The 21,548-nt window shown below is 36.4% G+C and overlaps 1 protein-coding gene and 1 long non-coding RNA gene across 2 annotated transcripts in view; one reads left to right on the top strand and one right to left on the bottom strand.

The window, feature by feature from the left end:
- Window positions 1–21,548, bottom strand: part of STPG2 (sperm tail PG-rich repeat containing 2) — a 786,467-nt gene that overhangs the window by 69,734 nt on the left and 695,185 nt on the right. The gene's annotated exons all lie outside the window — the stretch shown is intronic.
- LOC129035390 (uncharacterized) overlaps window positions 1–21,548 on the top strand; it is a 126,752-nt gene that overhangs the window by 47,637 nt on the left and 57,567 nt on the right. The window contains exon 2 of the long non-coding RNA XR_008502181.2: window positions 21,268–21,335. This is a non-coding gene — a long non-coding RNA (uncharacterized LOC129035390). The remainder of the gene's footprint in view (window positions 1–21,267; window positions 21,336–21,548) is intronic.

Here is a 21,548-nt window from a genome sequence, read left to right on the forward strand (position 1 = left end):
AGTGTCATGCACACCTGCAACAATGTAGCTCCCTCTCCACCAGTCCCCTGGGAGATAAACCACATGCTATTTTAGGGCCAGTACACTATCAGAGCAGTACTGGTCCTACTCTGGAGCCCACATAGTACTTCACCCAATTTTTAATAGGATTATTTGTCTTTCTGTTGTTGAGTTGTGAGGGTTCTTTATATATTTTGGATATTAGACCCTATATAAATATATGAGTTGCAAATATTTTCTCATATTATGTAGGTTGTCTTTTCACTTTCTTGATACTGTCCTTTAATGTACAAATGTTTCAATTTTTGAATAAGTCCAATTTACCTATTTTTTCTTTGGTTTCTTGTGTTTGTGGTGTCATATCTAAGAATGTCAAATCCAAGGTCATGAATGTTTATTTCTGTTTTCTCTAAGAGTTTATAGGTTTAGCTCTTACACTTAGGTCTTTGTTCCATTTTTGCTTAACTTTTGTATGTTGTATGAAAAATGCTTCAATTTCATTCTTTTGCTTGAGAGTATCCAATTGTCCCAACACCAAATAGCCTCTTCTTAAAGAGACTACTTTTTCCCATTGAATTATCTTGGCACCCTGGTCAAAAATTAATTGAGCAGGTATTGGTTTGTTCAAAGATTCTCAATTCTATTCCATTGGTCTCTATGTCTGTCCTTATGTCAATACCATACTCTCTTGATTACTGTAGCTTTGTAGTAAATTTTGAAATTAACAAATGAAGTTCTGTAAGTTTATTCTTCCTTCTCAAGATTGTTTTGGCTATTTGAAGTCCCTTGCAATTCCATATGAATTTTAGAATAAGCTCTTCCATTTCTGCAAAAAATAGGTCATTGAAAGTCTGAAAGGGATTATGTAAATCTGTATGTCGTTTTAGAAAATATTACTATTTTAACTATATTAAGTCTGCAAGTCAATGAACACAGTATATTTTTCCATTTATTTAGTCCTCTTTAATATCTTTAAGCAGTGTTTTTTAGTTGCCAATGCACAAGTCTTGTAACTTTGTGGTTAAATATATTCCTTCCACTTCATTCTTTTGGGCTATTATAAATGGGATTGTTTTCTTAATTTCCTTTTTGGATTGTTCATTGCTAGTATATAGAATTACAACTTTTTTTTTGTATGTTGAACTAATGTCTTGCAACTTTGCTGAATTAATTTCATGAATCAAGTTTTTATATTATAGTAACTAATCAAACACACAGTAGAGAATGGCTTAATAATTTGAGTTCAGTAGGCTAGTAGAAAAAAAACTACTATATTTAAAAAAATATTTTCTTATATTTTCATTTAAATTAATATTATATCTGTCACCATATATCTCTTTCACACAATAAAACTGTATTTAAGACAAACTCTCTGGCTGTGACCAAAATAATCATAATGTACACTGGCTTTCAGAATGACTATTTTTTATGTCAACAAAACATTGTTTGTCTGGTGGATAAATAATAAAGCCGCCAGACCAAACTTACGAATCATTGAAGAATATATTTTTTAAAAAACCTAGGAGTTAAGCAAAATATATTTGAATTAAAGGAACAGTTTTAAAAATATATAAAGGCCTATTTTAACACTCTAAAACTTGCAGATATTTCTTGTGCAAAAAAAAGCACTTTGGTGCATGTCAGGCTGTATGCCTTCTCTGCTGATCTATTAGTAGAAGCTTTATAGTATTTACACACAAGCTAAAACCAGAGCCCCAGAAAATCTACCACTACAAAGAAAACAAATACATGAAATTTAGGTCCTAAAGGGTTAAGAAAATTTGATCAATAAGCAAAGATTATTTATAAAACATTTAAAATCTTAGAGATAAGAGAGAAATGGCCAAATCACAGAAAGAATCTAGCTCAAAGCTAATTTTATGATTTAGAAAGGGTGGAAATGAGAATTTAATTCTCTAGCAATAAAGAAAAAGAATGAAGGCAGAAATAGATTGCTTCAGGGATAAGACTGATCACAAAGAAAAACTGAAGGAGCTAGATGGTTAACGACCAAATACAGGAGACAAAAACCTGAGTAGAACCAGATTTCAAATTAAGAGCTTCATAAACATAGTAAGCGATGTATAGGGAGCTTAAACCACATAATTGTGAACATATAACATACCTAATTATGATACTGGTAGTACCTGATGTCCCTACACAGTAGTGTGAAGTAACTATGTAAAACACTTTAGTAGAGAAACGAAAGTAAAAAAGATTAAGTTTACGGCAAAAATGGCATGTTGTTTAAAATAACTTTTTGTTAAGCCTAAGTTCCCTTTAATAGTAGTAGTAATAGGTGACAGATTAGTTTTTTTGTTTGTTTGCTTTTTGTTTTGTTTTGTTTTTTGGTGTTGCTATAAGCTGTTTTATCATGCCGATCTACTAGTATTTGAAAGTACCATAAAGGATGCTATAAACACCTCTATGTGAATAAACTAGAAAATCTAGAAGAAATGGATAAACTCCTGGACACTTACACCCTCCCAAGACTAAACCAGGAAGAAGTCAAATCCCTGAACAGACCAATAACAAGTTCTGAAATTGAGGCAGTAATTAATAGCCTACGAACCAAAAAAAGCCCAGAAGCAGATGAATTTACAGCCAAATTCTACCAGAGGTACAAAGAGGGGCTGCTACCATTCCTTCTGAAACTATCCAAACAGTAGAAAAAGAGGGACTCCTCCCTAACTCATTTTATGAGGCCAGCATCATCCTGATACCAAAACCTGGCAGAGACAAAACAATAAAAGAAAATTTCAGGCCTATATCCCTGATGAACAGCGAAATCCTCAATAAAATACTGGCAAACCAAATCCAGCAGCACATCAAAAAGCTTATCCACCAGGATCAAGTCAGCTTCATCCCTGGGATGCAAGCCTAGTTCAACATATGTAAATCAATAAGAGTAATCCATCACATAAACAGAACCAATGACAAAAAACACATGATTATCTCAATAGATGCAGAAAAGACCTTTGATAAAATTCAACAACGCTTCATGCTAAAAATTCCCAATAAACTAGTTATTGATGGAAGAACCTATCTCAAAATAATTAGAGCTATTTATGACAGATCCACAGCCAATATCATACTGAATGGGCAAAAGGTGGAAACATTCCCTTTGAAAACCGGCACAAGAAAAGGATGCCCTCTTTTGCCACTCCTATTCAACATAGTATTGGAAGTTCTGGCCAGGGCAATCAGGAAAGAGAGAGAAATAAACGGTATTCAAATTGGAGGAGAGGAAGTCAGATTGTCTCTGTTTGCATATGACATGATTGTAGTTTTAGAAAACCCCATTGTCTCAGCCCAAAATCTCCTTAAGCTGATAAGCAATTTCAGCAAAGTCTCAGGATACAAAATTAATGTGCAAAAATCACAAGCATTCCTATACACCAATAATAGACAAACAGAGAGCCAAATCATTAGTGAACTCCCATTCACAATTGCTTCAAAGAGAATAAAATACCTACGAATACAACTTACAAGGGATGTGAAGGACCTCTTCGAGGAGAACTATAAACCACTGCTCAAGGAAGTAAGGCAGGACACAAACAAATGGAAGACCATTCCATGCTCATGGATAGGAAGAATCAATATCATGAAAATGGCCATACTGCCCAAAGTAATTTATAGATTCAATGATATCCCCATCAAGCAACCATTGACGTTCTTCACAGAATTGGAAAAAACTACTTTAAATGTCATATGGAACCAGAAAAGAGCCTGAATATCCAAGACAATCCCAAGCGAAAAGAACAAAGCTGAAGACATCAAGTTACCTGACTTCAAACTATACTACAAAGCTACAGTAACCAAAACAGCATGATACTGGAACCAAAACATATATACAGACCAATGGAACAGAACAGAGGCCTCAGAAATAATGCCACACATCTACAACCATCTGATTTTGACAAATCTGACAAAAACAAGAAATGGGGAAATGATTCCCTATTTAATAAATGGTGTCAGGAAAACTGGCTAGCCATTTGCAGAAAATTGAAATTGGTCCCCTTTTTTACACCTTATACAAAAATTAACTCAGGATGGTTAAAGACTTAAATGTAGGACCTAAAACCATAAAATACCTAGAAGAAAACCTAGGCAATACCATTCAGGACATAGGCATGGGCAAGGACTTCATGACCAAAACACCAAAAGCAATGGCAACAACAGGCAAAATTGACAAATGGGATCTAATTAAACTAAAGATCTTCTGCACAGCAAAAGAAACGTCATCAGAGTGAACAGGCAACCTACAGAATGGGAAAAAATTTTTGCAATCTATCCAACTGACAAAGGGCTAATATCCAGAATCTACAAGGAACTTAAACAATTTTACAAGAAAAAAACAAACCACCCCATCAAAAAGTAGATGAAGGATATGAACAGACATTTCTCAAAAGCAGACATTTATGTGGCCAACAAACATGAAAAAAAGCTCACCATCACAGGTCATTACAGAAATGCAAATCAAAACTACAATGAGATACCATCTCATGCCAGTTAGAATGGTGATCATTAAAAAGTCAGGAAACAACAGATGCTGGAGAGGAAGTGGAAAAATAGGAACACTTTTACCCTGTTGGTGGGAATATAAATTAGTTCAACCATTGTGGAAGACAGTGTGGCAATTCCTCAAGGATCTAGAACTAGAAATACCATTTGACCCAGCCATCCCATTACTGGGTATATAACCAAAGGATTATAAATCATACTACAGTAAAGACACATGCACATGTATGTTTACTACAGCACTATTCACAATAGCAAAGACTTGGAACCAATCCAAATGCTCATCAATGATATACTTGATAAAGAATATGTCACCATAAAAAAGGATAAGTTCATGTCCTTTTCTGGGACATAGCTGAAGCTGGAAACCATCATTCTCAGCAAACTATCACAGGAACAGAAAACCAAACACTGCATGTTCTCACTCAGAAGTGGGAGTTGAATAATGAGAACACAAGGACACAGGGAGGGGAACATCACACAACAGGGCCTGTTGGGAGGTGGGAGCCTAGGGGAGGGATAGCATTAGGAGAAATATCTAATGTAGATGATGGGTTGATGAATGCAGCAAACCACCATGCCACGTGTATACCTATTTAACAAACCTGCACGTTCTGCACATGTATCCCAGAAAGTAAAGTATAAAAAAAAAGGAAAGTTCAGGTAAATATCTACCAATGTAGAAAATCATTTAGCACTCAAAATTTCAGAGGACATTTATACATAGAGGTGAACTCTGCCTCCAGCACAGTCAACATGGGAATAGATTGGGTACCTTAAAACTAAAAATTTAAATTAGTGGATGATTATTTCTTTCATGAAATTGTTTTTCATTTACAAAATTTTTAAATATGACATCCTTCTTCTAGTAATTGAAATGATCCCAATGTTAAAAAATGTTTCATAGATTATTAGAACATCTTTTACAGTAAGGAGAGATAAACTCAGGAGGATATTCATTCTTCCATCTAGTGGACATTGTAATGCAATCCTGAGGTTCCCTTCAATGAAGGACTTACAACCTCAGCTGCTGGAGAGTGATGTTGACTGACAGCTTTGAACAGTCAGTGCTTTCAAAAGATTGACTCAACTGCAGAGAGCCACCTTGCACTATGTCACACACATTCGGGGATGGCCCACATCCAATGACTGATCTATGCAAAGTATAAAGGCCACCTATCTTAGCCCAATTTAGAACAACTCTGAAGGTCCAGTCTGTCTCCAGAGTGCCCCCTAGGATTGACTGAGCCTGCTGTTGAGTGTGGATTACTACTCAACTTCTGCTCAATCCTTCTTCCTCCCCCTCCATTCTGAGTGTTGATCTCAAAGATTCTTAAAAACATTCTTCATGTTACACTGCATACCAGAGGCTATTTTCCAAAGAGCCCAACATAGCATTATAGAAAATGCATCAGAGATACTAGAAGATTGAAGAAAAATGAAAAAAAAAAAGAAGAACTTAGATATTATGGAGTATAGAATTAAGGTTCAAGCTAATTAAATACAGTAGTTTAAAAAATGTATATGTATAATCTAAATGATATTCCTTTCAATTTTTTAAATTATACTACTGGAAGTAAAAAAAGGTATTCCTTTTACCTCCTCCTATCTATAAGAAATTATAATTTATATACACTTTATTGTTGACAAATAAAATAAGAAATACTAATAAAATTGAAAAAAGGGGAAAAAAGTGGAAAAATGAAACAAGGAAAGGGCAAAATTCTGTGATCATTTTACTGTACCAGTTCATCCATGGTTCTTTTCAATTATCACTTCTGATCCTGTTCTGTATACAGACTTTTTTTTTCTTCTACTTTTACCAAATCAGACATTGCCTACAGATTATTGTTGACATTGAATCACAAACATGTATTCTTGCCTCAGAAGCACATTGTAAAGTTTAAACATGGAATCCATTCTTATACAGCCTAAGTAGCCATATCTAAGTTTTAACTTGTTTATGATTCATACATATTGTAGTAGTTTTCCAGGGCTGCCATAACAAAGTACAACAAACTATCTAAGTTTTAACTTGTTTATGATTCATACATATTGTAGTAGTTTTCCAGGGCTGCCATAACAAAGTACGACAAACTGGGTGGTGTCTTAAATGACAGAAATTTACTGTTTAGTAGTTCTAGTGGTTAGGAGTTGATCAAGATATGGACAGGGTTGGTTACTTTTGAGGGCTGTTAAGGAGAATCTGTTCCATCCTCTCTCCCAGCTTCTGGCATTTTCTGGCAATCTTCAGTGTTTCTTGTCTTCAGGAACACTAAGACACCCTGATCTCTGCCTTCATCTTCACTTGGTGTTGTCCATGTGTGTATGTTTCTGTATCCAAATTTCCCCTTTTATAAGGATGCAGTCATATTGGATTAGGACCTACTCTAATGACCACATATTAACTTACTCATCTGCAAACATATATGAAAATATTTCTTCATCTGTACAAGTTGCAAGAAGTTCTACTAACATATACATTGAGAATAGCCTAATATTTCCAATACCATTGCTATAATATTTGTATATATATATATTTTTTTCTGATGGGCTTCATCCAAATTGCTGTAATATTTAGCCTCAGCAAAAGAAAAGGGAAAACATCTTACTTTGTTGTGCAGCATTTCTGATGTTACCAATAACCAGGCATGAGAAAATTTAACTCAACATATCAACATACATTGACTGATTGACTGTAACATGCAAAATATTCTGCTATGTATTTTGGGTAATATGAAGATATATAAATGGAAGACTTTCCTTTTGAAGACTTTATAATATTGTGTTTATATAAACACCAAGGATTAAAAAAAAAAAACAGACACACAGACCAATGGAACAGAATAGAGAGCCCAGAAATAATGCCACACCTACAACTATCTGATCTTTGACAAAGTTGAAAGAAACAAGTGATGGGGAAGGAACACCCTATTCAATAAATTGTGCTGGGACAACCGGCTAGCCATATACAGAAGATTGAAACTGGATTCCTTTCTTACACCATATACAAAAATCAACTCAAGATGGATTAAAGACTTAAATGTAAAACTCAAAACCATAAAAATTCTGGAAGATAACCTTGGCAATATTCTGGACATAGGAAAGGGCAAACATTTCATGATGAAGACACCAAAAAGCAATCACAACAAAAGCAAAAATTGATAAATGGGATCTAATGAAACTTAGGAGCTTCTGCACAGCAAAGAAACTATCAAAAAAGTAAACAGACAACCCATAGAATGAAAAAAAAATTTGCAAACTATGTATGTGACAAAAGTCTAATATCCAGCATCGATAAGGAACTTTAATTTACAAGAAAAAAATAAACTTCATTTAAAAATAGCCAAAGGACGCAAACAGACACTTTTCAAAAGAAGACATATATATGGCCAACAAGCATATGAAGAAAAGCTCAACATCAATGATCATTAGAGAAATGTAAATCAAACCACAATGAGATGCCATCTCATACCAGTCAGAATGGCTATTATTAAAAGTAAAAAAATAACAAATGCTGGCAAAGCTGCAGAGAAAGAGGAATGCTTATATACTGTTGGTGGGACTGTAAATTAGTTTGACTATTGTGGAAAGTGGTGTGGTGATTCCTTAAAGAGCAAGAACAGAACTACCATTCAACCCAGCAATCCCATTACTGAGTATATAACCAAAGGAATATAAATCATTCCACCATAAAGACACATGCATGTGAATGTTCATTGCAGCATTATTCACAATAGCAAAGACATGGAATCAATCTAAATGCCCATCAATGACAGATTGGATAAAGAAAATATAGTACATGTACATCATGGGATACCATGCAGCCATAAAAAAGAATTAAATCGTGTCCTTCGCAGGAACATAGATGAAGCTGGAGGCCATTATCCTTAGCAAACCAATGCAGAAAAAGAAAACCAAATACCACATGTTCTCACTTATAAGTGGGAGCTAAATAATTGGAACTCATGAACACAGAAAGAGGAACAACAGACACTAGGGCCTACTTGAGGGTGGAGGAGGGGAGGAGATACACGATCAGAAAACATAACTGGTGGGTACTCGGCTTAGTATCTGAGTGATGAAATAATCTGTACAACAGTCCTCCATAACACGAGTTTACCTATATAACAAAAGCGCACATGTACCCCTGAACCTAAAGAAACGTATTTTTTAAAAAACAAAAAACACCGAAGATACGAAAGGCATTTACGTTCACTGTCTGTAGTTTCAGAAGAATGTTACATAGTTCTTCAGTTTGGCCCACATCTCATCATTGCAAAATTTATTTGTACTCTGATGGCTTAAAGTTGTAAAAATTCTTGAATCTTGAAATTCTACGAATTTATACCATTAATTACATTGAGAAGGACTGTAATAGAAAAAGCACTTATCAACCATTAAATTTAAAAACTTTATTGTGGTTTAAATAAAATAAAATAATAATCTATTTGTACAAAGTTTTAAATTGGTAAACTACTGTGTTGTTCTAAGATCAACAGTTACATTTATTTGACCCTCAGGAAAAATTATCCCAAGGTATCAACTTCATGGCTTTAGCAGAGAGTGAAGTTTTAGCCATAGAATCTGGGTAAGTAACTTTCTGCTAAATAAAAACTTTTTTATTGTGGTTTAAATACAATAAAATAATGATCTATGTGCACAAAGTTTTAAATTGTTAAACTTCTTTGTTGCTCTAAGATCAGCAGTTACATTTATTTGGCACTCAAGAAAAATTATTCCAAGGTATCAACGTCATGGCTTTAGTTGAGAGTGAAGTTTTAGGCATAGAATCTGGATAAGTAATTTTCTGCTAAAAATTTGCTCTGTGACCCCTTACCAAAAAACATGCAATACATTATTATTCTTACATAAAACACAGCATGATTAATGCTATGCTCAATTTGTTGTCTCACGATTGCTTAAAAAAGAATAATAATTTAGGCAAGTAAGAACCACTCTCTAAGAAGACGGGCTTGTGTCATGTTCTGCGTAATCCTATAGATTACACAGATCCTATTGACTTCTAAAGCAATCTACAAGATTAATTTTAAAATAAGATAATTTTTATTTTCGGAATAGTGTATTTTTTATAAATCATTTTGCTATCAGATTTAAGACATATTTAAACCCTAAGAAGATAAATTTCAGCATTGAACTTTTTTTTAGGTTTACTAAGTGTCTCTGCTTGTATTTCTTTAATTTATTTATTATACTTTTAGTTCTAGAGTACATATGCACAATGTGCAGGTTTGTTACATATGTATACATGTGCCATGTTGGTGTGCTGCACCCATTAACTCATCATTTACATTAGGTATATCTCCTAAAGCTACCCCTCCCCACTCCTCCCACCCCACAACAGGCCCCAGTGTGTGATGTTCCCCACTCTGTGTCCAAGTGTTCTCATTGTTCAATTCCCACCTATGAGTGAGAACATGCGGTGTTTGGTTTTCTGTCCTTGCAATAGTTTGCTCAGAATTATGGTTTCCAGCTTCATCCATGTCCCAACAAAGGACATGAACTCATCCTTTTTTATGGCTGCACAGTATTCCATGGTGTATATGTGCCACATTTTCTTAATCCAGTCTATCATTGATGGACATTTGGGTTGGTTCCAAGTCTTTGCTATTGTGAATAGTGCCGCAATAAACATACGTGTGCATGTGTCTTTATAGCAGCATGATTTATAATCCTTTGGGTATATACCCAGTAATGGGATGGCTGGGTCAAATGGTATTTCTAGTTCTAGATCCTTGAGGAATCACCACACTGACTTCCACAATGGTTGAACTACTTCACAGTCCCACCAACAGTGTAAAAGTGTTCCTATTTCTCCACATCCTCTCCAGCACCTGTTGTTTCCTGACTTTTTAATAATCGCCATTCTAACTTGTGTGAGATGCTATCTCATTGTGGTTTTGATTTGCATTTCTCTGATGGCCAGTGATGATGAGCATTTTTTCATGTGTCTGTTAGCTGCATAAATGTCTTCTTTGAGAAGTGTCTGTTCATATCCTTTGCCCACTTTTTGGTGGGGTTGTTTGATTTTTTCTTGTAAATTTGTTTAAGTTCTTTGTAGATTCTGGATATTAGCCCTTTGTCAGATGAGTAGGTTGCGAAAATTTTCTCCCATTCTGTAGGTTGCCTGTTCACTCTGATGGTAGTTTCTTTTGCTGTGCAGAAGCTCTTTAGTTTAATTAGATCCCATTTGTCAATTTTGGCTTTTGTTGCCATTGCTTTTGGTGTTTTAGTCATGAAGTCTTTGCCCTTGCCTATGTCCTGAATGGTATTGCCTAGGTTTTCTTGTAGGGTTTTTATGGTTTTAGGTCTAACACTTAAGTCTTTAATCCACCTTGAATTAATTTTTGTATAAGGTGTAAGGAAGGGATCCAGTTTCAGATTTCTACATATGGCTAGCCAATTTCCCAGCACCATTTATTAAATAGGGAATTCTTTCCCCATTTCTTATTTTTGTCAGGTTTGTCAAAGATCAGATGGTTGTAGATGTGTGGTATTATTTCTGAGGAATCTGTTCTGTTCCATTGGTCTATATTTCTGTTTTGGTACCAGTACCATGCCATTTTGGTTACTGTAGCCTTGTAGTATAGTTTGAAGTCAGGTAGTGTGATGCCTTCAGCTTTGTTCTTTTGGGTTAGGACTGTCTTGGCAATGTGGGCTCTTTTTTGGTTCCATATGAACTTGAAAGGTAGTTTTTTCCAATTCTTGAAGAAAGTCATTGGTAGCTTGATGGGGATGGCATTGAATCTATACATTACCTTGGGCAGCATGGCCATTTTCATGATATTGATTCTTCCTATCCATGAGCATGGAATGTTCTTCCATTTGTTTGTGTCCTCTTTTATTTCGTTGAACAGTGGTTTGTAGTTCTTCTTGAAGAGGTCCTACACATCCCTTGTAAGTTGGATTCCTAGGTATTTTATTCTCTTTGAAGCAATTGTGAATGGGAGTTCACTCATGATTTGGCTCTCTGTTTGTCTATTATTGGTGTATAGGAATGCTTGTGATTTTTGCATGTTGATTTTGTATTCTGAGACTTTGCTGAAGTTGCTTATCAGCTTAAAGAGATTTGGGGCTGAGACGATGGGGTTTTCTAAATACACAATCATGTCATCTGCAAACAGGGACAATTTGACTACCTTTTTTCCCTAATTGAATACCCTTTATTTCTTTTTCCTGCCTGATTGCCCTGGCCAGAACTTCCAAAACTATGTTGAATAGCAGTGGTGAGAGAGGGCATCCCTGTCTTGTGCCAGTTTTCAAAGGGAATGCTTCCAGTTTTTGCCCATTCAGTATTATATTGGTTGTGGTTTTGTCATAAATAGCTCTTATTCTTTTGAAATATGTCCCATCAATACCTAGTTTATTGAGTTTTTAGCATTAAGGGCTGTTGAATTTTGTTGAAGGCCTTTTGTGGATCTATTGAGATAATCATGTGGTTTCTGTCTTTGGTTCTGTTTATATAATGGATTACATTTATTGATTTTCAGCATTGAACTCTTATCTCCTCTATGATATCATCCACTAAGAATGATGTTAAATACAACTTCAGATATTTTATTATTTGACTCTAGAGAAAATTATATATTTAAGTACCAAGGTAAAGTGGATATAGTTGATCATTTAGATCTACCTCACATGATGATAACCTTATAATCTTCAGAGTATATATCATTCTGGATATCTAAATTATCTAGATAGCTGAGCTGTAAATATTATTAACTAAAATATTTAATTGTTTTCAATGAATACATTTCTTAACTCTTTTATGCATCTTACTGTTAATAGAAGATGTTTAATAAAATTTACCTAACTCAATAGTCATTGGTATATAACAGTTGTTTTTAAATAGAAAAATATGTTTTTAGACACAGGTGGATAATACAGAGATTTCATTTTAAGGGGAGCCCTGACCAAGATATGCATTCTGAGTTTTGTTTCCTTGATGTCAGTTTGATTTTAATCTGTTGCCTCATTACAGAAGCTGCCGTGTGAAAAAGCATGGGTTGTAATTGATATAACATGAGTTCATGGATGTTATTTTCTATGTGGCTTTTCTTTTAATACTGTCCAGAATAACTTATTATTCACTGTGTTCAACATAATCATTTAAAATTTTGAACCCCTACAACTGAACATCATTGGCTCAAAGCTATTTCCCCGAACTTGCATCCTTTGTTCTCTATTAATTACCTTGCTTTCAACAGAGCATGAAGAAAACATACTCCCTATCTTCTCAATAATTAGGTAAAAAAAAAAATTGGAGACAGCCTACTATAAATTCTACATATATACACATATACATATGTGTGTGCATGTGTGGGTGTGTGTGTATATATATGAGTAATTCTGTAGACAAGACTACAAGATTTTTCATAGGGCAAAAGCTTCATGACATTGGACTGGGCAATGATTTATTGGATATGAAACCAAAAGCATAGACAACAAAAGAAAAAAACAGACAAATTCGATTTCATAAAAATTTTAAATGTATGCATCTAAAGACTGTATCAGAGTAAAAAGGCAACTCACAAGATGGGAGAAAATATTTGCAAATCATATATCTGATAAGGAATTAATATCCAGAATATACAAATAACTCCTAAAACTCAACAACAACAAAAAGCAACCTAATTCATATATCCAATAAGGAATTAATAGCTAGAATATATAGAGAAGTAAAAAAATTCAACAACAAAAAACAATCGAACTCAAAAATGGACAGAGGACTTAAATACATTTCTCCAAAGAAGATATATGAATGACCAATAAGCACATGAAAAGATAATTAACATCACTAATAATTAGAAAATGCAAATTAAGACTACAGTGAAATAGCAGCTCACACCCAATAGTATGGCTACTATCAAAATAACCAGAAAATAACAAGTGTTGGCAAGGATGTGGAGAAATTGCAAGCCTTGTGCACTGCTGATGGAAATTCATAATAGTCTAGCCACTGTGGATAACAGTATGGCAGTTACTCAAATAATTAAAAATAAAATTACTATGTGATCCAGCAAATCCACCTCTGGGTATATATTCCAAAGAAAATATGGTCTCAAAGAGATATTTGTACAACCACATACATAGCTGCATTATTCACAATAGCTAAAATGGGGAAGCAGCCCAAGTGTCCATTATGAATTTATGGATAAGCAAAATATGATATATACATGCAATGGATAATTATTCCACCTTATAAGAGAAGGAAATTCTGACATATTTCATGTCAGAACTGGTGAACTTTGAGGACGTTATTGTGTTTGATATAAGCCAGTCACAAAAGGACAAATAAATGTATGATTCCACTTATATGAAGTACCTAAAGTAGTCAGATTCATACAGACAGAAAGTAGAATGCTGGTTGCCAGCGGTTAAAGGCTGGATATAGATTTTCAGGGTTACAAAATAAGTTATAAAGATGGACAGTGGTTATGGTTGTACAGCATTATAAATGTCTTTAATCCCACTGAAGTGTACACTTAAAATGGTTAAGATGGCAAATTTTATGTTATATGTAGCTTATATTAAAATTGTGAGTAAAAAATGACTCAAAAATTTTCTTAATGTGTGACATTTATGAGATTCTAGGTATAACTAACTTTAGGGATTATACTTGACCCACATAAATAAATATGGTCAATCTCTATATATAATTTTTATATAAATGGTCTATATTAAATGCCATTACAATTTCTTAGCATAGTTACATTTTCCATTTCTGGAGGTTTATTAGTAAATCCCATGCCAAATTTAGGGATACTCATTGGGAAGGTCTGATTTTAAATAGTGGAAAATTTTACACATAAAAATACACTTTCAGCAATCTTGGAGACATCTCAAAAAGGTAAGTAATCATTTTTCAGAACTGTTAATAGCTGTTGATTGGGAGAAATATACTATAGCAATATGCCATTAAAGCAAAACAAAACAAAACAAAAAGTATCTTTAAAATCAGACATAGAGTTAGAAGTCACAAGGGAAGACCATTCAAATTTTAGTTCCTGTTTGCAATTTAGCTGCTTCTCACTTGGGGAACTCTAGATAACATGCCCTAGTGTGAGTAAGAGAAGGGATTTATTTATATCACTGAAGTTAATTATAAACCAGGAAAATATAGGAAAAGTCTAACACTGTAACAGTAATGACATAAATCTTGATAGTGCCCACATAATGAGTCATCTTGCTCATGAAATCGCTTTTGTAATAACATTTAGTATTCTTAACATTAACAGATTAAGCAAAGGCTAAATTGGTCAGTAACACTAACAGACCACAGATGACTTAAAATATTCCTATTCAATTCAGTAGCAAGAAAACAAATCCAATTAAAAAAACAGGCAAAGGACCTGCATAGATATTTCTCAAAATAAAGCATACAAATGGCCAACAAGCATATGAAAAAAATGCTCACTATCATTAATCATTAGGGAAATTCAATTTTAAACCATAATGAGATATCATCTCATACCTGTTAGAATGGCTATTATTAAAAAGATGAAAGACAACAAGTGTTGGTGAGGATAGAAAAAAGGGGACCCTTGCACACTGTTGGTGGGAGTGTTAATAAGGACAATTATTACGGAAAACAGTATGGAGATTACTCAAAAAATTAAAAATAGAACTACCATATGACCCAGCAATCACACTAGTGGGTATATATCCACAGAAAATGAAATCAGTACGTGGAAGAGATATCTGCACCCCCATGTTTATTCCAGCATTATTCACAATAGCCAAGATAATGGAATTAGCCTAAGTATGCATTAACAGATGAATGGATAAAGGAAATGGGTTATGTATACACAATGGAATACTACTCAGCCTTAAAAAACAAGGAAATCCTATCATTTGCAACAACATGGATGAACCTGAAAGATATTACATTAAGTGAAATAAACCAGGCACAGAAAGACAAATATCACATGATCTCACTTTATGTAGAATATTAAAAAGTCATACTCATAGAAATAAAGTAGAATGGTGGTTACCATGGGCTGCAAGAGAGAGGTTGGAGATATGGACAAAGGATCTAAAATTTCATATAGGTAGAAGGGATAAGTTCAAGAGATCAATTTGTACATGATAACTATAGTTAATAACAGTTTATTATATTCTTAAAAATCAAAGGTGAGTACACTCAAGTGTTTTCACCACAAAAATATAAATACGTAAGGTAATGCATATGTACAATTTTATTTGTCAGTTAAAAACATGAACGAATTTAATTTAAAAAGAAGGTGGTATTCAGTGGATCATGAAGATATGGAGAAGGGGAAGATGTTGGTTAAAGTTTTGGTTAGAAAGGATGAATAAGTTCTGGAGATCTACTGCACAGCATCATGACTATAGTTAATGATAATGTATATTTGACAATTTCTAAGAAAGTAGATCTGAAATGTTCTCATCACACACATACACACATTAACTATGTGAGGTGATGGAGATATATATGTATAATTTTTTTTTTTGAGACAGAGTCTTGCTTTGTCACCCAGGCTGGAGTGCAATGGCATGATCTCAGCTCACTGCAACCTCTGCCTCCCAGGTTCATGCCATCTCCTGCCTCAGCCTCCTGAGTAGCTGGGACTACATGCACCTGCCACCACACCTGGCTAATTTTTTTGTATTTTTAGTAAAGACTGGGTTTCACCATGTTAGCCAGGATAGTCTTGATCTCCTGACCTCGTGATCCACCTGCCTCCGCCTCCCAAAGTGCTGGGATTACAGGCATGAGCCACTGCACCCGGCCAGTGATGGATATATTAACTGGCTTAATTGTAGTAATCTTTTCATAATGTATACATACATCAAAACATCACATTGTACTCCAAAAATATACACAATTTTATTTGTCAATTATTCCTCCATAAAGCTGGAAATATAGAAGAGAAAAAAATAAACATATATAATATTCCTAGGGAATAAAACTGCTTCATCAAAATGAGTTGTGTAATTATCAAATAAGAGATGCGTTTTCTCAAAAAAATTGAATGTCAAGTGATAGTGATAATTCAATTGAAAAAGGTGAAAACAAACTAGCTGCAGCAAATAGGAGACTTACTGGAGGACATTACTGGAAAAGATCAATTGGTGGTAGAGGCAGCCTCCTGTCAGATATTTGTCTGTGTGTGTGTGTGTGTTTATTTGAGAGAGAGAAAGGGAGAAGGAGAGAGGGCCAGGCAGGCAAGCAGGAAGGAAGGAAGGGAGAAGGGAGGGAGGCAGAGAGAGAGAAAGGATGTGTTGAATAGCCAAAGCAAGCTATAACAAACTTTTACTTATGGAGCAAAAATATAATGGAAAATATAATAGAAATCAAATATAAACTGTAAATATATTTGAAATATCTAAATGTATATAAATAACAAAATTAATATAAATATGGGGTTTTTTTGTTTGTTTTGTTTTTTGAGATGGAGTCTCACTCTGTCACCCAGGCTGGAGTGCAATGGCATGATCTTGGCTCACTGCAACCTCCACCTCCCAGGTTCAAGTGATTTTCCCACCTCAGCCTCCCGAGTAGCTGGGAATACAGGCACACACCACCACGCCTGGCTAATTTTTGTATTTTTAGTAGATACAGGGTTTTACCATGTTGGCCAGGCTGGTCTGGAACTTCTGACCTCAGGTGATATGCCCATCTCAGCCTCCCTAAGTGCTGGGATTACAGGTGTGAGCCACCCCATCTGGCCAATATAAATGTATTTTAAAATACAGTAAAAAAATAAAGGTCCACTCCAAACAACAAATAAATGTTGGAACATAATTTAAAGGCTGATACAGTTTGGCTGTGTCCCCACCCATATCTCTTCTTGAATTGTAACTCCCACAATTCCTACATGTAGTGGGAGGGACCCAGTGGGAGGTGATTGAATTATGGGGGCAGGTCTTTCCTGTGCTGTTCTTGTGACAGTGAATGAGTTTCATGAGATCTGATGGTTTTAAAAACGGGATTTTCCCTGCACAGGCTCTCTTTTGGCCTGCTGCTATCCATGTAAGATGTGACTTGCTCCTCCTTGCCCTCAGCCATGACTGTGAGGCCTCCCCAGCCACGTGGAACTGTCAGTCCAATTAAATCTCTTTCTTTTGTAAATTATCCAGTCTTGGGTATATGTTTATCAGCAGCATGAAAATGGACTAATACAAAGGCCTACACCCATGAAATTTTCTAATCAATGGCTTCATTTTGGGAGGGCTGACAGCATTCACATATGTGAGAGTAACCAACCTACTCAGCTGTTCAAAATGAAGGGCAGTTGGTATAATTGGAAACTAGCAAAATTCCACAAAATGATCAATTTGGTCAACAAATTAAATTTCATTTTCTGAATATTTTACTTTACAATTATGTTGCTAGCTTGTTTTTAGTTAACTGCCTCTTGAAGCTGAGAGGAGACATATTCAGACAGCTAATTTCAATCATGAAAATGACAGAAGATGTATGGCCTGTACACTTTGAATAGTAAATCATTTTTCTAAGGAATAGATGCAAGGGCATTGCAACATACATAATGCACTTTGAAACAGATATTTTCCAATCCAACACCTGGCTCTGAGGAAGAGGGCTCTAAGGGAGGACTAACTTGTTTCTGTTCTCCCTGAATATAGTCCCTTGGTTTATCATGTCTGATTCCTTAAGGTACAGGCACCATCTGAGCTTTTATGTCCTACCTGTGTAAAGACCCATTTTGTTATGCATGTATGGGAGTGTCTAGAGCACATTAGTTAAGGTCATGCTACAACACATAAATCTCTCAAATCTTAGTGGCTTAAGTTTATTTCTTATTCTTGTAAAGTCCAGGATGTTATCCAAATGGTCATTCATGACACAGCCTCCTTCCATTTTTAGGCTTCTGGGTGCTTCATTAGTGCACTCCTCTGAATTCCTTTGCATTAAGTTGGAAGACAGAATAAAAAGAGAATGGACTATTGGAAGCTGCTTACAGGCTAAAGTTGGAAGTGGCATATGCCATTTCTGCTCATATTTTATTGGCCATAACTCAATCATATTTTGCAAATAACTGTTAGGTGAAAAGGCAAACTGGTTTGGTTAACAAAAGCAAGTCTGCTCAATGAGGAGACACCAAAACTTTCCATAGTCATACAACTTTACTATATAATCAAACTGCTATAACCTTCCCTTTGAAAACAAAGAACACACAAACTTCATTCGTGTAACTACTTGCAAGTTAAGTAACCCAACAGGTCACTTTATGATAGGTATAAAAGAGAAAGTGAGTACCCGGACATAATTGAGAAAACTGGGTGATACCATTTGGATATTTGTTCCCTCCAAATCTCATGATAAAATGTGACCCCCAGTGTTGGAGATGGGGCTAAGAGAGAGGTGTTGGGTTATGAGGGTGGATGCCTCATGGATAGTTTAATGCTTTCTCCTCAGTAAAGAGTTCACAGGAGACCTGGTTATTTTTGGCTCCCCGTGTGTCCGGAATTGGTGGGTTCTTGGTCTCACTGCCTTCAAGAATGAAGCCGCGGACACTTGCGGTGAGTGTCACAGTTCTTAAAGGTGGCGTGTCTGGAGTTTGTTTCTTCTGATGTTCGGATGTGTTCGGAGTTTCTTCCTTCTGGTGGGTTTGTGGTCTCGCTGGCTCAGGAGTGAAGTTACAGACCTTCGCGGTGAGTGTTATAGCTCTTAAGGCAGCGCGTCTGCAGTTGTTCGTTCTTCCCGGTGGGTTCGTGGTCTTGCTGGTTTCAGGAGTGAAGCTGCAGACCTTCATGGTGAGTGTTACAGCTCATAAAGGCAGTGTGGCTCCAAAGACTGAGCAGCAGCAAGATTTAGTGCAAAGAGCAAAAGAACAAAGCTTCCATAGGGTGGAAGGGAACCTGAGTGGGCTGCCACTGCTGGCTGGGGCAGCCTGCTTTTATTCTCTTATCTGGCCCCACCCACATCCTGCTGATTGGTCCATTTTACAGAGAGCCAATTGGTCTGTTTTACAGAGAGCTGATTGGTCCGTTTTGACAGGGAGCTGATTGGTGCATTTACAATCCCTGAGCTAGACACAAAAGTTCTCCATGTCCCCACTAGATTAGCTAGCTACAGAGTGTCAATTGGTGTATTTACAAACTCTGAGCTAGACACAGAGTGCTGATTGGTGCATTTACAAACCTCGAGCTAGATACAGAGTGCCAACTGGTGCATTCACAAACCCTGAGCTAGACACAGGGTTCTGATTGGTGCATTCACTATCCCTTAGCTAGACATAAAGGTTCTCCAAGTCCCCACCAGATAAGCTAGATACAGAGTGCTGATTGGTGTATTCACAAACCCTGAGCTAGACAGAGTGCTGATTGGTGCATTTACAATCCCTTAGCTAGACATAAGGATTTTCCATGTCCCCACCAGACTCAGGAGCCCAGCTGGCTTCACCCAGTGGATCCCGCATGGGGGCCACAGGTGGAGCTGCCTGCCAGTCCTGTGCCATGCACCCACACTCCTCAGCCCTTGGGCAGTCGATGGGACCAGGCACTGTGGAGCAGGGGGCAGCGCTCACTGGGGAGGCTCGGGCCATGCAGGAGCCCATGGCAGGAGATTGGGGAGGCTCAGGCATGGTGGGCTGCAGGTCCTGAGCCCTGCCCCATGGGGAGGCAGCTAAGGCCTGGCAAGAAATCAAGCGTGGTGCCGGTGGGCCAGCACTGCTGGGGGACCCAGCACACCCTCTGCAGCTGCTGGTCCTGGTGCTAAGCCCCTCACTGCCCAGGGCCAGTGGGGCCTGCCAGCTGCTCCGAGTGCAGGGCCCGCTGAGCCCACACCCACCTGGAACTTGCGCTGGCCCGCAAGCACCATGCGCAGCCCCAGTTCCCGTCTGTGCCTCTCCCTCCACACCTCCCGGCAAGCTGAGAGAGCCAGCTCCAGACTTGGCCAGCCCAGAAAGGGGCTCCCAAAGTGCAGCGGTAGTCTGAAGGGCTCCTCAAGCGTGGCCAGAGTGGGCGCCAAGGCTGAGGAGGTGCTGAGAGTGAGCAAGGGCTGCAAGGGCTGCCAGCACGCTGTCACCTCTCACCCGTTTGCCTTCTGCCATGATTGTAAGCTTCCTGAGGACTCACGAGAAGGTGATGCTAGCACAACACTTCTTAAACAGCCTGCAGAACCATGAGCCAAATAAACCTCCTTTTCTTTATAAATTATCCAGTCCAGATAGTCCTTTATAATGATGCAAAACAGACTAACATACTGGGCATAAAAAATATTAATGGATCAGTATAATACTATTTTAGTTGTGTTGAATTTTGAGCTGAAGAAGGCAGCTGTTCAGTATTTTTACTAACATTTTTGTCAAAGTTATGGAAATTAGCCATCCCTTTCAACCTTTCTAATTTGAAGCAATCACTGTGTTCTGCAGAATACATTCTCAGAGAATGGTTAAATCATTATCTCCCTTGGGATCTCTGGTTCCAAGCCTTTGAAAAAGGGGAAATCTTCCAGTTTTACAAAAGTTAATTGCCAGTGACTGGTCTACACTGACATAGTTAGGAATGCAAAATGGGGCATACCTGGGATCTCCTAACCATCCCAACTTAATCATTATTTTTATTACTTGTTTCCCTGTGAATTCTGTTACTAAAGCTGAACTGCTATATCATCGATTTTATTTTATAAATTGTTAAATTTCCCTATTATCAATAATGTCATTTTTAGTTGGATTAGCTGAGTTTTCTTTGTCTCAGCATGTTCCAACTTCAGAATTATTTGCTCTTTTTTCACAGAGGAAATGTCTTTTGAAAGCTTCACTGACTCCAAGCAGATTTCTTCCAACAGTTTCTTGCTTCTTGTGGTAAGTTTGTTTCAGAGAAAAATGAATATTCTAAGACCCTCTATCTTATTCATATTTTTAACAATGTATAATTTTTTCATAGTCTTTCATATTGTTTGATTCTATTTATATTTTTACTCATCTTTCCAAAGAGATATATATGTGTGTGTATATATACATATATATAATGCCTTTTCTATTTTACTATTTTATTTTTTCTGCTTATCTCTTCTG

The sequence above is a fragment of the Pongo pygmaeus genome, chromosome 3 (assembly GCF_028885625.2).
Source record: "Pongo pygmaeus isolate AG05252 chromosome 3, NHGRI_mPonPyg2-v2.0_pri, whole genome shotgun sequence".
NCBI classification, from domain to species: domain Eukaryota; kingdom Metazoa; phylum Chordata; class Mammalia; order Primates; family Hominidae; genus Pongo; species Pongo pygmaeus.